General features: G+C 43.0%; 1 protein-coding gene across 3 annotated transcripts in view; it reads right to left on the bottom strand.

The window, feature by feature from the left end:
• svila (supervillin a) overlaps window positions 1-12,268 on the bottom strand; it is a 136,646-nt gene that overhangs the window by 67,547 nt on the left and 56,831 nt on the right. The window contains exon 1 of one of the 3 annotated variants that reach the window (XM_071415175.1): window positions 9,336-9,697. The exons of 1 other annotated variant lie outside the window; for it this stretch is intronic. The gene's annotated coding sequence lies outside the window, so the exon portion shown is untranslated. Of the gene's footprint in view, window positions 1-9,335; window positions 9,698-12,268 lie in introns of those variants that run through there. One more of the 3 variants, XM_071415177.1, reaches the window with a different exon arrangement.

Genomic DNA, 12,268 nt, shown 5'->3' with positions numbered 1-12,268 from the left:
TTATAACCTTTTCAGACATATGGAATGTGGTGCCTTGAAAGCGTCTCAGCTATGGCATGTTTGTTTGTCTGAAGAGTACACGAAGGCTTTTTAAATGCAAAACACGAAACCGTCTCTGGATATAGTGCCACTGAACGGGCATTTTATTTGTCTAAAAGGAATGCCGCTTCTGAAGCGGGACCATCGTCAATCACTAAGCAACCAGAACTGTCAATCAAATAATCTTGAGTTACCTGTGTGCAACCACTCTTTAATAAAAAAGTATATTCAAATTAATTTGTTGTTGTCAGGGAAACAATACCAAACATTCTATGCCGAAGCAGAATTCTACTGTCTGAAAAATGTAGAGTCGTATGATGCTGCACATTTGTTGTTATTGTTGTCTGAAAGGTTATAATCCTCTCTAATAATATCTTCTAAAAAAAAAAACATGGCATTTTGATCTTTGTTAGTACAGTTACTGATAAGGAGACGAGAGGGAGGAAGAGTTTGTAATACTAAACAAACACCAGTAATTTGACAAATTTTGAATTTGATCAGTACCGAAAAGCCAGCTCTGAGGCAATCCTAGCAAATCACTTTTTTTGGGATGTTGAACAAAAACAGGCCAACGATGAGACCTCGATCATCGTAACAGCAGCATGTCCACACCTCCCCACCAATTACACACAACACAGATGCCTGGGTGTCAGATTAATTCAACATAAGAATTGAATTACTGTATACAAACACTTAAGACATCCAGTGACCGCAATAGCACTTTAAATGACCCCAGCGTCTCTCCTCAAGCCCGTTGATAGAGTGTGTATGCGTGCGTGACGTGGAGAAGGAAAGCAGGAAACGTTAGCAGGTTTGTCTCAAAATCTGGGCCCAGAACTCAATCTCTCAACCTAGGCCTCCCCCTCAGAAATAAAGCCCAGATTTACTGTTTCTCCCACAGGAAATACTGTATATCCCTCTCTTCTGGCAAATTAACTATGGAGGGGTCCAGCACGTTTGGCCATGTTGTCTCTACAGACACATAGCAGTGCTCAGCCCAGAGTCCATCGCTCAAACAGAACCATAAACGTATACAGAAGGTAGGCATAGCATGAAGAGGTAAAGGTAGTGTTCCCCTTTAATTTAGCTGCCACTGCAAAAAATATATTTTTTTCTGCTGAGACTGCTTTTAAAGGGATAGCGCAACATTTTTGTAATTATCCCACTTTCTGCTTTCATGGATTCCATTTTTAGTTCCCTGCATGCAATTTGAAGGAAGTTGCTAACTAGCATTAGCGCAATTGCTAACTAGGGTTACCATGCTAGCGGTTCTTGTAGACTTCCAGTTATTGCCTACCTTCAAGTTCATTCCAACTTGCACACAGAGAAAGAAAAATGGTAACCGTGAGTTGATCGGACTCTGGGTAAGAAGAAAAAGGGCTCGATTGCCAAAAGTTATCCACTTCATCGGGAATAGGGTGCCATTAGGGACAGTACACATGGGGAAGTATTTGGACGGGCTACATTTCCTCTGAAACTTGTAGAAGGACCAAAAGGTCTAAATTTACTGTCCCAGTTTGCTGTCATAACAGTCATTGGTCCTTGGACAGTCAGAGAACTGCACAAGGTCAGACACATTCCCTTCATAACACGCATGCACTCTGACACACTGGAAGATAGGTTGCCCTTGTTTGTAGCCAGCTCACTCTGTTCAATCTACCCTAATAAGGTGAGGTGTTAGCTGAGTGGCTGGGCAGCAGAGGTCACCAACTGGGTATTTACCGTCACAGTTCACTGGCTGGTACCCAGGCCTGGTCTGGACTTACCCATACCATCTCTATTGGGACCAAGGCCAGTAATACCCAAGAACAATGTGTATCAGTCCAAAAGACTAGACCATGGCAATGTCCAAGGCAGTACACACAAACTTCAAACTTTCCAAACAGATCCTGGCCTCAGCTTACTGTACAAGCCTTTTCTCAGATACAACTGCCACAAATAGGAGGACCAAGATAACTTAGTCCAACTCCATCCGTAAACACTAGCTAGCTCTGCCCTATTGCCCCACCCCTTGACAGACTTACCCAAGATAACTCAGATAAAAGCGTCCCTAAGAAGTGGCTCTCGATGGCTCAAGGTGGAATGCTCTTTAGAGATCACTAACAATGTGTGCCGACTACCCCCACAGTGTTGGTCAACAGCGTGCAGCTCGAGAGTTGAAACCCGCCATGAGATTTGAATTTACTGTAAACCCTGAGAGAAATATTTCCACAGAAAGAGAGGAAAAGGTGGAATGCAACCACCAGCAAACGAATACTTCACCAAACCCATTTTTTATTATTATTTTTACGCCTGTTTTCCTCACCAATTTCGATCTCGTCTCGTCGCTGAGACTCCCCAACGGGCTCGGAAGGTCGAGTCATGCGTCTTCCAAAATGACCCGCCTAACCACGCTCTTAACACCCGCCCGCTTAACCCGGAAGCCAACCACACCAACGAAGCTGGGTCTGTACTGACACCTCTAGCATTGCGCCGCAGTGCCTTAGATCACTGCGCCACTCGGGAGGCCCCCACCGATCCCATTTGCCAAAGCATTCCTGGTGTTCTTCCCATTCCATTCCCACCCGGCAATCTTCCCAGGAACTGTCATCCCTTTTTGTTTAGTGTATGGGAAAAGCTGGGACTAGGACAGGTGCCGATTTTGGAACCCTTTACTTAGTATCTTTAATTTTTCAGCCACTGGTCAGCCAGAATCAAGGCCATAACAGTCAAAAGGTATGCCAGCAGGTAGGAGGTTGTGCCATTGGAAGACAAATCGACTGAAACACCAGAAGATTCTGCTGGCCAAGACCGAGAAGCTGTACCTATTCCCAGAGAAATGACTGTGTGGAAACTCAATACACAAAAGGAAAGGTTTTAGGGTAGATGCCAGAATAGTACATATCCCCATGAACCTCTGACCGGTTACTTTGACACTATTTACTCAGCTCTCTTCCTATGGCGTTAAATAACCATTAAAAAAAGGGAAGGGCCATACTAATTCAATGGGATGTAGGGCACAATAAGTTAGACCAATTTAAATGGAGCTCAAATTAAGCTCCATTGGAACGTAGACATGTTCCCAATTCCAGTCCTCCTCTCCCTGTCTGTTCCTAGACCTTTCTCCCTTTTCTCTCCTCGTTTGTTTCTTGAATGAATCCCCCTTTAAAAGCCCTGTGCAGCTGGTGAAACTTAGATTTTTTTTTTTTTTATAGAATCACACAGTACATTCCAAATGACTCTAAACAGTGCAGCCAGAACCCAATCAACACATATCTGGTAAGGGTCTGTTCCATTTATAAGCAGCAGGGCTGACAGTTCTGATGTTACTGTTAGTACTGGAATAAGTGCTACCAGACAGGAGGCTAAACCCCAGGGGATCCTGGATACAGAGATAGATCACGCACACTGGAAGGCACTTCCCCGGAGCTCTGCTCTCTCCCTCCACACCTGTAGGAAAATGTATCCTAGCTTCCCGAGACTGTCCAATCTCCCTCTCTGTGTGTATGGTGACTATCGGAGTCAGTTGTCTGTGCTATGGCTTACATGCCATTTAAATCAGTCTACGACAATTGTGCGTGTGCACGCATGTGTGCCACAGCTGTTTATAGATCCCTCTATACATCATCGCTGCTGTCTACAAGAATACAGTATGACCGCTCCCCTCAGCTATTCTACACAGCGCAATGTTGACACTTCTGCTGTTCTACGCAACCTTACAGTCCAAATGTCACCAATATGTTTAAAATCACAACACACTCACATTGATATCTTAGATTACAAACAGCTCAGTGTAACAAGCACATATGAAGTGTGTTCTACCCTCTCGTGGCTTTGAGTCTCTGACTCTTGTCAAGGAGTGAAATTTAAGTTACAAGCAAAGGACTTTGCTGATAACTACGTTGAGGAAAATTGTACTTACTATGCCTGTGACATGTGGTTGTCCCACCTAGCTATCTTAAGATGAATACGTTAAGTCGCTCTGAATAAGAGTGTCTGCTGAATTACTAACATGTAAATGTAGGTCAGAAAGCACAAATAAGGTACAGGTAATTAGGTTTCATGCTATGGGAGGCTAAAAGTCAAAAATTGGTTAGAATAAATTATATACACACACATACAGTTGAAGTTGGAAGTTTACATACACCTTAGCCAAATACATTTAAAACTCAGTTTTTCACAATTCCTGATATTTAATCCTGGTAAAAATTCCTTGTTTTAGGTCAGTTAAGATCACCACTTTATTTTAAGAATGTGAAATGTCAGAATAATAATAGAGAGAATTATTTATTATTTCAGCTTTTATTTCTTTCATCACATTCATAGTGGGTCAGAAGTTTACATACACTCAATTAGTATTTGGTAGCATTGCCTTTAAATTGTTTCACTTGGGTCAAATGTTTCGAGTAGCCTTCCACAATAAGTTGGGTGAATTTTGGCCCATTCCTCTTGACAGAGCTGGTGTAACTGAGAGAATGATTTATTTCAGCTTTTATTTCTTTCATCACATTCCCAGTGGGTCAGAAGTTTACATACTATTTGAGTGTATTTGGTAGCATTGCCTCATGAAGCTGGTTGAGAGAATGCCAAGGGTGTGCAAAGCTGTCATCAAGGCAAAGGGTGGCTACTTTGAAGAATCTCACATTTGTTTAACACTTTTTTGTTACTACATGATTCCAGAGGTGTTATTTCATAGTTTTGATGTCTTCACTATTTTTCTACAATGTAGAAAACTGTAAAAATAAATAAACTCTTGGATGACTAGGTGTCTAAACTTTTGACTGGTACTTTATGCATGCATGCACACACGCACACTGAACAACAAAAAATAATGCAACAATTTCCAATATTTTACTGAGTTACAGTTCATATATGTAGTGGTGGAAAAAGTACTCAATTGTCATACTTGAGTAAAAGTAAAGATAACGTAATAGAAAATGACTCAAGTAAAAGTCACCCAGTAAAATACTGCTTGGGTAAAGGTCTAAAAAATATTTGGTTGTAAATATACTTAAGAATCAAAAGTAAACGTATTAACCATTTCAAATTCCTTATATTAAGCAAACCAGATGGCACAATTTTCTTTTTTTATTTATTGACGGATAGCCAGGGACACACTAACACTCCGCCAGATCAGAGGCTGTAGGGATGATCTCTTGATAAGTGTGTGAATTGGACCATTTCTGTCAAAATGTAACGAGTACTTTTGGGTGTCAGGGAAAATGTATGGAGTAAAAAGTCAGATATTTGAAATCAGTCTTGCCTACTTAAACTGCATACTGTATACTAATCGTGCTACATACTACTTAGAACATATTGTATAGTAAAATCAAATGCAGTAAATAATATACCATGCTCATCCACATTGAGAACGCATCACCTATTGCACAATTGCATGGATTCCTGCTATTCGTTCATTTTGGTACAGCGCGTCACCATATCAGATTATCAGCTGTTGTCTTCCTCAATAGTGTGCAACGAATTGTACTAGATGAAAAGCCAAAATGAGTATAACATCCTGGCATACTTAAGATGCCTATCATTTAGTATCTAGTCATTTATTAGGCTCCCCATTTGCTGTTGCCAAGGCAGCAGCTACTCTTCCTGGGGTCCAAAACATTAAGTCATACAAATTTACATTGCACCATTATTACATTACAATTTTACAATACTAAGAATAATGTGTGGGTGTGTAATGTGTGCGTATTTATTCACAGTCCGCGGTGTGACGTGGGGTGTTTTGAGGTCATTTATTTATCTGATTTTATTGCTAGTTTGAGTTACCTGAGGTGGGAGAGCATTCTATGCAGTCATGGCTCTATATAGTACTGTGTGTTTCCTAGCCTCTGTCCCAGACTTGGGGACTGTGAAAAGACCCCTGGTAGCATGTCTTGAGGGGTAATGTATGGGTGTCTGAGATGTGTGCTAGTCGTTTGAACAGACAGTTTGGTACTTTGAATATACGTCAATACCACTCAAAGACCAGTAGTGATGCAGTCAGTCATTCTCTCTACTTTGAGCCAGGAGAGATTGACATGCATGTTTTTGATTTAAGCCCTCTGTGTACTTTTAAGGGCCAGATGTGCTGCTCTGTTCTGGGCCACTATACATTTGCCTATATCCTTATTTGTAGCACTTGACCATATATAGGGCAGTAATCTAGGTGTGAAAACTAGGGCCTGTAGGACTGGTTTGGTGGATTATGATGTCAAGAAAGCAGAGCTTTATTACAGACAGAACTCTCCCCATTTTAGCTACCGTTTAAATCAATATGCTTCGACTATGGCGGTTTACAATCTAGGGTTACACCAAGCAGTTTAATCTCAATTTGTTCAATCGACACATAATTCATTACTAGATTTAAATGAGGTTTAGCAAATGTTTTGTCCCAAAACAATTTATTTAATTTGATATATTTAAGATGAACCTATTACTAACCACCCATTCTAAAGAAGGCAAGTAGTCTGACATGGCCAACGACTTGCGTGGTCAGGCCAGACAGATATGTTAAGACTCTCCTCTGGCTTTGGTCTGAGGCTTCTTCCTGCATGACTGGCTCTGGCTCAGGTCCACCTCTGTGTCATGGACCATCAGGCTGTTGGGATGTTGGATGTGTCACTCAATAAGCTGACCCTTAACCTCAGGACGGCCATTAGAGATCCTACAGTACAGTCAGGTAGGGCAGGATCCAATTCAATAGGGAGACAGACCCACGCTTGAAACCGAGTGAAACAGGGGAGGTCCAAGCAGAACAGATTTCCTATTGTAAAACATTTAGCTATTGTGTGCCACACTCAACACAACCCTGATCTGAACAGGAGGCCTCCCCAGTCCCAACCCATCTTAAATAACAAGTCAGACCAAAACAAATGTTGTCGGTTGCAACGGTTGGACGCTCTGTCGTCTCTGAACTTCATTTTAGGTTTGTTTTCTAACGTTTACACGCCTAGCAGGTGATCTATTGCACATAGCAGTAGTTCTTGTTAGTCTCACATGTCCTTAAGACCAGGCGATTTGTTGTCAGTGCTCTTGAACATTCTGTTCTGCTGCCAGCCTTCTCTATGGACACCCATCGCTGGAGAGACCAAACAAGGCCGTCAAAACAAACCTCTTATTAATAACAGACCTATTGGAGTGTGTGATGACAAAGATATCACCAAGCTAAATGAAGAGAAGGTCAACAACATGTAGTACTCTCCTGTCCACAACAGTGTGTCTACTTCCTCACGTAGCTGAGAGATGCATGGTGATAGGACTCGCTCCTGTTCCTGGCAGGGCCGGAGTGAACAAGCTCTACATCCAGTCTACATCCCCATCCATCCTCAGATTGTATGGACACCTTTATTAAAACTGGAGAGAGATGCGACGGTCGTCATGTCAGCACTCAGTGCAGTGGGAGACTATTTGCAATCTTATTGTCACTAGTATAACACACAACACATCTAGTTCTTTCTCCATCTCAGAAGGATCCATTTAAATGGACTTCTCCCAGGGTCATCACATGAAGTGATCGGAGTGTGAAGAAACCGTCTCTGCCAAGACAACAGCTACAGTGTATAAGTGCTTCCAGTAAACGTCTGAAAAGATTGGATGGTCACGGAGGGTGAATCCCTGGGGCTCGGACTCTATTACAAACAGCTGATGGTAGATGCCATGGCAACAAAGTAAAAGTGGTGAAAGGCTTATTGGGGAGGGGGGGGGGGGGGGGGGGGGGACTGAAACCATAGACTACGTGGACGGCATCAGGACTCTCCTTTCTCACACGCAAGCCTGAAGCCACCCGGAAATTAGATCACAGTTAGCCTATTAGATAACGCTTAAACTGGGTATTTATGGAACGGTGCTAAATAGACACTTAGCCAACAGTTGGCCCCATTTAAATGACACATGTGGAACCCGTGCACAAACATACACTTAAGTACACAGGATACTACACACACTTAAGAGGTGTCTTGTCCAGACCACAGGGGATATCCATCTGAGAGATGTTAAGTAAATAATGAAGCGCCCTCACAGGTGTTAAATCGGCCTCAAGATCACATTTCAACTTTGGATTTGTATTCGCAAAGCCATCTTAATGTGGTACTGATCTAGGATGAGATACTGCAGCTATAAAAATCTACATTACACAAATAAATTAATATTTTTTGCCACGGAAGCGTTAGTTGGCTGTACCTGCGCTAAAACTCGTGTATTTTTCATCCTATAGCTCGTTCTCCATCTTTTTAAATAGTGAGCCAACATGTTTTCAGCACAACATCAAATCACAAAATTACAGTATCGAATCGCAATACATACAGAAATGATACTAAGTATTGTGATAACGTCGTATCATGAGGTCCCTGGCAATTCCCAACCCTAGATTTGTTTGTGTTGCCATAGTCCTATGAGCAAGCATGCGCGCGTTCCTTGTCAGGGCAGTTGTGCTCTATTTCTGTCCTGTGTATTCTGATCCTGACCGAGAGAGAGCAGAACAGGTGCGGGACAATGTGCAGCTGTAGTGTCAGGTCATGACAGAGCTATGTCCCAGTCCTTTACGGTCTCACACACACACACACACACACTCAGACAAACCAACTACACAAATCTCAATTTCACCTATTCTAAAGCTTTTCGCACTTCACCACATTCATCTGTGGTATAATCCATCTGAAGCAGTATACGAGCGTGGAAATATCAACAATATCTCACGAGAAAGTAGATCGGACATGTCATAGGGCTGTCACTTTTTCAGAGCATTAAGAATCTTCATAAGGATTTTATAAAACGCTATACTGGTCAACAAAAGGTGGACAAAAGTTCAGCATCAAACTGACTATGGACATTTTCTGATTTAAGCTGAAAATCTGTGCATGTCGTCTACTGCTAACGGGTCTGGGAGGAAGAGTCCTGGACTAGGTTAGGTAGGTCAGTGGCTGTGCAGGTCCAAGTCAAACAGGCAGTCACCAGAATGAAATTGGGAATGTGAGGAGAGAACGAGAATGGGTTCCAACAAGGACTGTTCCATTCAACTAGAAAGGGGATACGGACTATTCCAGAATACCATTGGGTTCAGCAACACCCCATTTCGCTGCAATCTCGCCCTTCCTCATGGTCCATCATCAAACCAGTTCACTTCCAATAGATAGGGGTCATCCAGCCAGCGATCATATCAAATCAGACCACCTCTTCACTGAACACGTCATAATATAAAATACCCAACGACAGCCCAGCTAGCATTCCATTCAAACCGTATAAAGGCTTTTAGAAGCCAGTCAGTATTTCAATCTTCTCCTCACAAAACCTTCCCCCAACATTTCCCCAACTCAACTCCTTACTTAAGTTTTCCTCTCAGATTAGATGTGACAGTGTATTGCCTGGGCTGGGGTAGGTCTTCTGGGGTAGGTGTTCCTGGGCTGGGGAAGGTCTTCTGGGGTAGGTGTTCCTGGGCTGGGGAAGGTCTTCTGTGGTAGGTTTTCCTGGGCTGGGGAAGGTCTGTTGGTAGTAGTGCCTAGGTTAGGGTAGGTCTTCTGGGGGCAAGTCCGTGGGGGTAGGTCTCTAGTGTGTTGGGTCTTTGGGGGCCGGATAGTTCCACAGTGGGTCTGGGAGAAGATCACAGCTAAGCACAGGAGGGCTAGTAGGACACGACTGACATGATGCACGAGTTGCCCGCACCGTTAGAACGACGGCCACCTCCCCCCTCTCGCTCCCCCCTCCCGCATGTGTGGCAGTTATATCTGCAGCAGGCATGATTCAGGGAGCTGACAAATTTAGAACGGTGCTTTCCCACTCAGGCTCGATCAATCAAACACAGAAGAGAGGAAAGGGTGAGCGAGAACATTTTGAAGCAATGACAAGGGGGTAAAGGGGTGGTTGAAGAGGCTGTTAGGGATGTGCATCTTTCCGTTTCAAGATGATTGGATACGCATCTAGATACATGGGCTCCGATACGGGAAAGATGCATTTTAGTTAGAAACGATTCGGTGCTATTCGGTTTGATTAGAGAAAGAATTGATGCAATAACATTTGTTGAATAAACACATTCACTTTCCATTCTAAATTAAAATCTGCTGCTGATGGAGCTCATGAGCTGGGCCTCTGTGAGCTGGATCTGTCTGAGCTGACGTGTGTGTAAATGTATGTACTATGTAGGGACCTGAGCCATACGGGGCACACTAAGCATCTACCACCCCACTATCAGATAAGGGGAGAAATGTAGCCTGTATCCCCCCACACTAATTCACTTGTCATTTTTGCAGATGAAGTGTTTGAGGTAGTAATGTATCCATATTCCTCAGCTGTTGAATATATAGCACAACTTCGGATCCCCCCCGCAACTCAAAATCAAAATGTTTTCAACCATTTGGAAATTTAGAGTGATTTTTTCTTCTCTCGCGTCGGCCATGCAGTGACCCTCACAAAAGTGATTGCTGTGTTCGTTATGAAATTAAAGTCAACTTTACATAAAAAAATGACCATCTACACTGATTGTTCAAAGCAAAACGACCCAAACTATTGCCGATGGTGTACCTAAACAATCAAAATAGAATCTATTGTAAGCCCCGTTCAGTAGGTATAGCCAGACTAGAGTTGTCTCCGGGTAACTTACTTTTTAAATCAGGTAAAAACAATTTAACATCACATAGATAACAATAACCTAGCAAATTACACAGGTTGTCACTCAACTAATAAAGCCTAATATCATACAAGCCATTTTAGCAGTGGCTTGCGTGATCAGGAACAAGCCGCCTCCCTCGCGTTGGCCAGCAGGCGAAGCTGAGCACAGTGTGCAGTTTGACTAGGCTACTGATATTGCCTGGGGTTGTTCGGCATGCACAATGACATGTAGATCAATGATTGTCGACGCAGTTCGACACTGACGCATCAGTTGTCACATAAGACAAGGTATTTTCAAAAGGTAAAAATAATGTACTATGAGCAGAAACACCGATGCGCTTGAATATTAAACATTTTAAAAATCGGGGAGCGATGCGTCTCCGTTGATCCTTACATCCCTTGAGGCGATCTTGATTCTCGTCCCAGGTGTATGTCTACTCAGACCATCAACCAGTCACAATCTACAGATAGAAGCCACTTGATACAACACATGTACTAAGAGTACCAGTGTCAACCCACAGCATATACACCACACTAAAATAAAAGTTAATTTGATACAGGACGTGTAAAAATATTCAGTCAATGTGACCCCTTGACTTTAGGTGCCAGTCTGTCTTGGTATCCCGGCATTTCTATTTATCCCTGGATGTTTACCTGGCTGGGACAATACATTTACATTTGAGTCATTTAGCAGACACTCTGGACTTACAGTAGGGAGCACATACATTTTTGTACTGGTCCCCTGGGGAAAATCAAACCCAGAACCCTGGTGTTGCAAGCACCACACTAACAACTGAGCTACTTGGGACAATATGTATCATGCATGTCATATCTAGGATCAGTTTTCCCTTTTAGATCACAACAAATAAGATTACAAGGAGGGGGGAGGGTCAACCCTCCTATTCGAAGACGCTTGATACGGCCTGGCCTTAGACCTGACATGGCTGTGGGGGTCTGGAGAGGAGGTCCGAATTCCACCTCAGCGGAGGGTGGTAGCGTCCGCAGCCCAAAACCAGCAGGAGGTAACTGGAGACGCTGGCAGCCATTTATGGCCTCTTGGCTGGTGCTTTGATAGCACTCAATCTCCCAGAAATAGAAATTGACTTCACTCACTCTGTCTCTCTCAACTCACAGGGATCAAGTCAGCTGTCACAGGGCAACAATCCCCTCGGATACCTAACTACCTCGACACACGCAAACACTTTGAGCCAACTTTTCTAAAAAATAACTGTAGCTAGGTAATATTCTCTCAATGTTGCTGGTTCCATCATTAAATACTTGGTAATGTCGAAGGATAAGGCAGTCCCTTTGACATACATGTATTAATGACTAGTGAAAACTGACAGGGACATTCTCCAGAAGGTGTAGGGGTGACAAAATCATGGCAGTCAAGGTTTGACATGGAGCACTAGGCTATTCTAAGATGCTCATCATATCAACATACAGTATGAGTAACATATAGGAAATGTAGTATCGGGTTGATGTGGGGAGTTAAATCTGTCCTCTGTTTCGATGACAGGGTGAGGGAATGTTCTGGATGTAGGCCAGTAGAATGAACGCTTCTGTCCTGTCAACAGGGCAGCCAACGGGCCATCCTCCATGCTTTAGGCATGACATTCACATGACAGTACATATAGAGAGCAGTTAAACACCT

The sequence above is a fragment of the Salvelinus alpinus genome, chromosome 8 (genome assembly GCF_045679555.1).
Source record: "Salvelinus alpinus chromosome 8, SLU_Salpinus.1, whole genome shotgun sequence".
Taxonomy (NCBI): Eukaryota; Metazoa; Chordata; class Actinopteri; order Salmoniformes; family Salmonidae; genus Salvelinus; species Salvelinus alpinus.
Note: the sequence above shows the minus strand (reverse complement) of the source record. Positions and strands in the feature narration are given on the sequence as shown.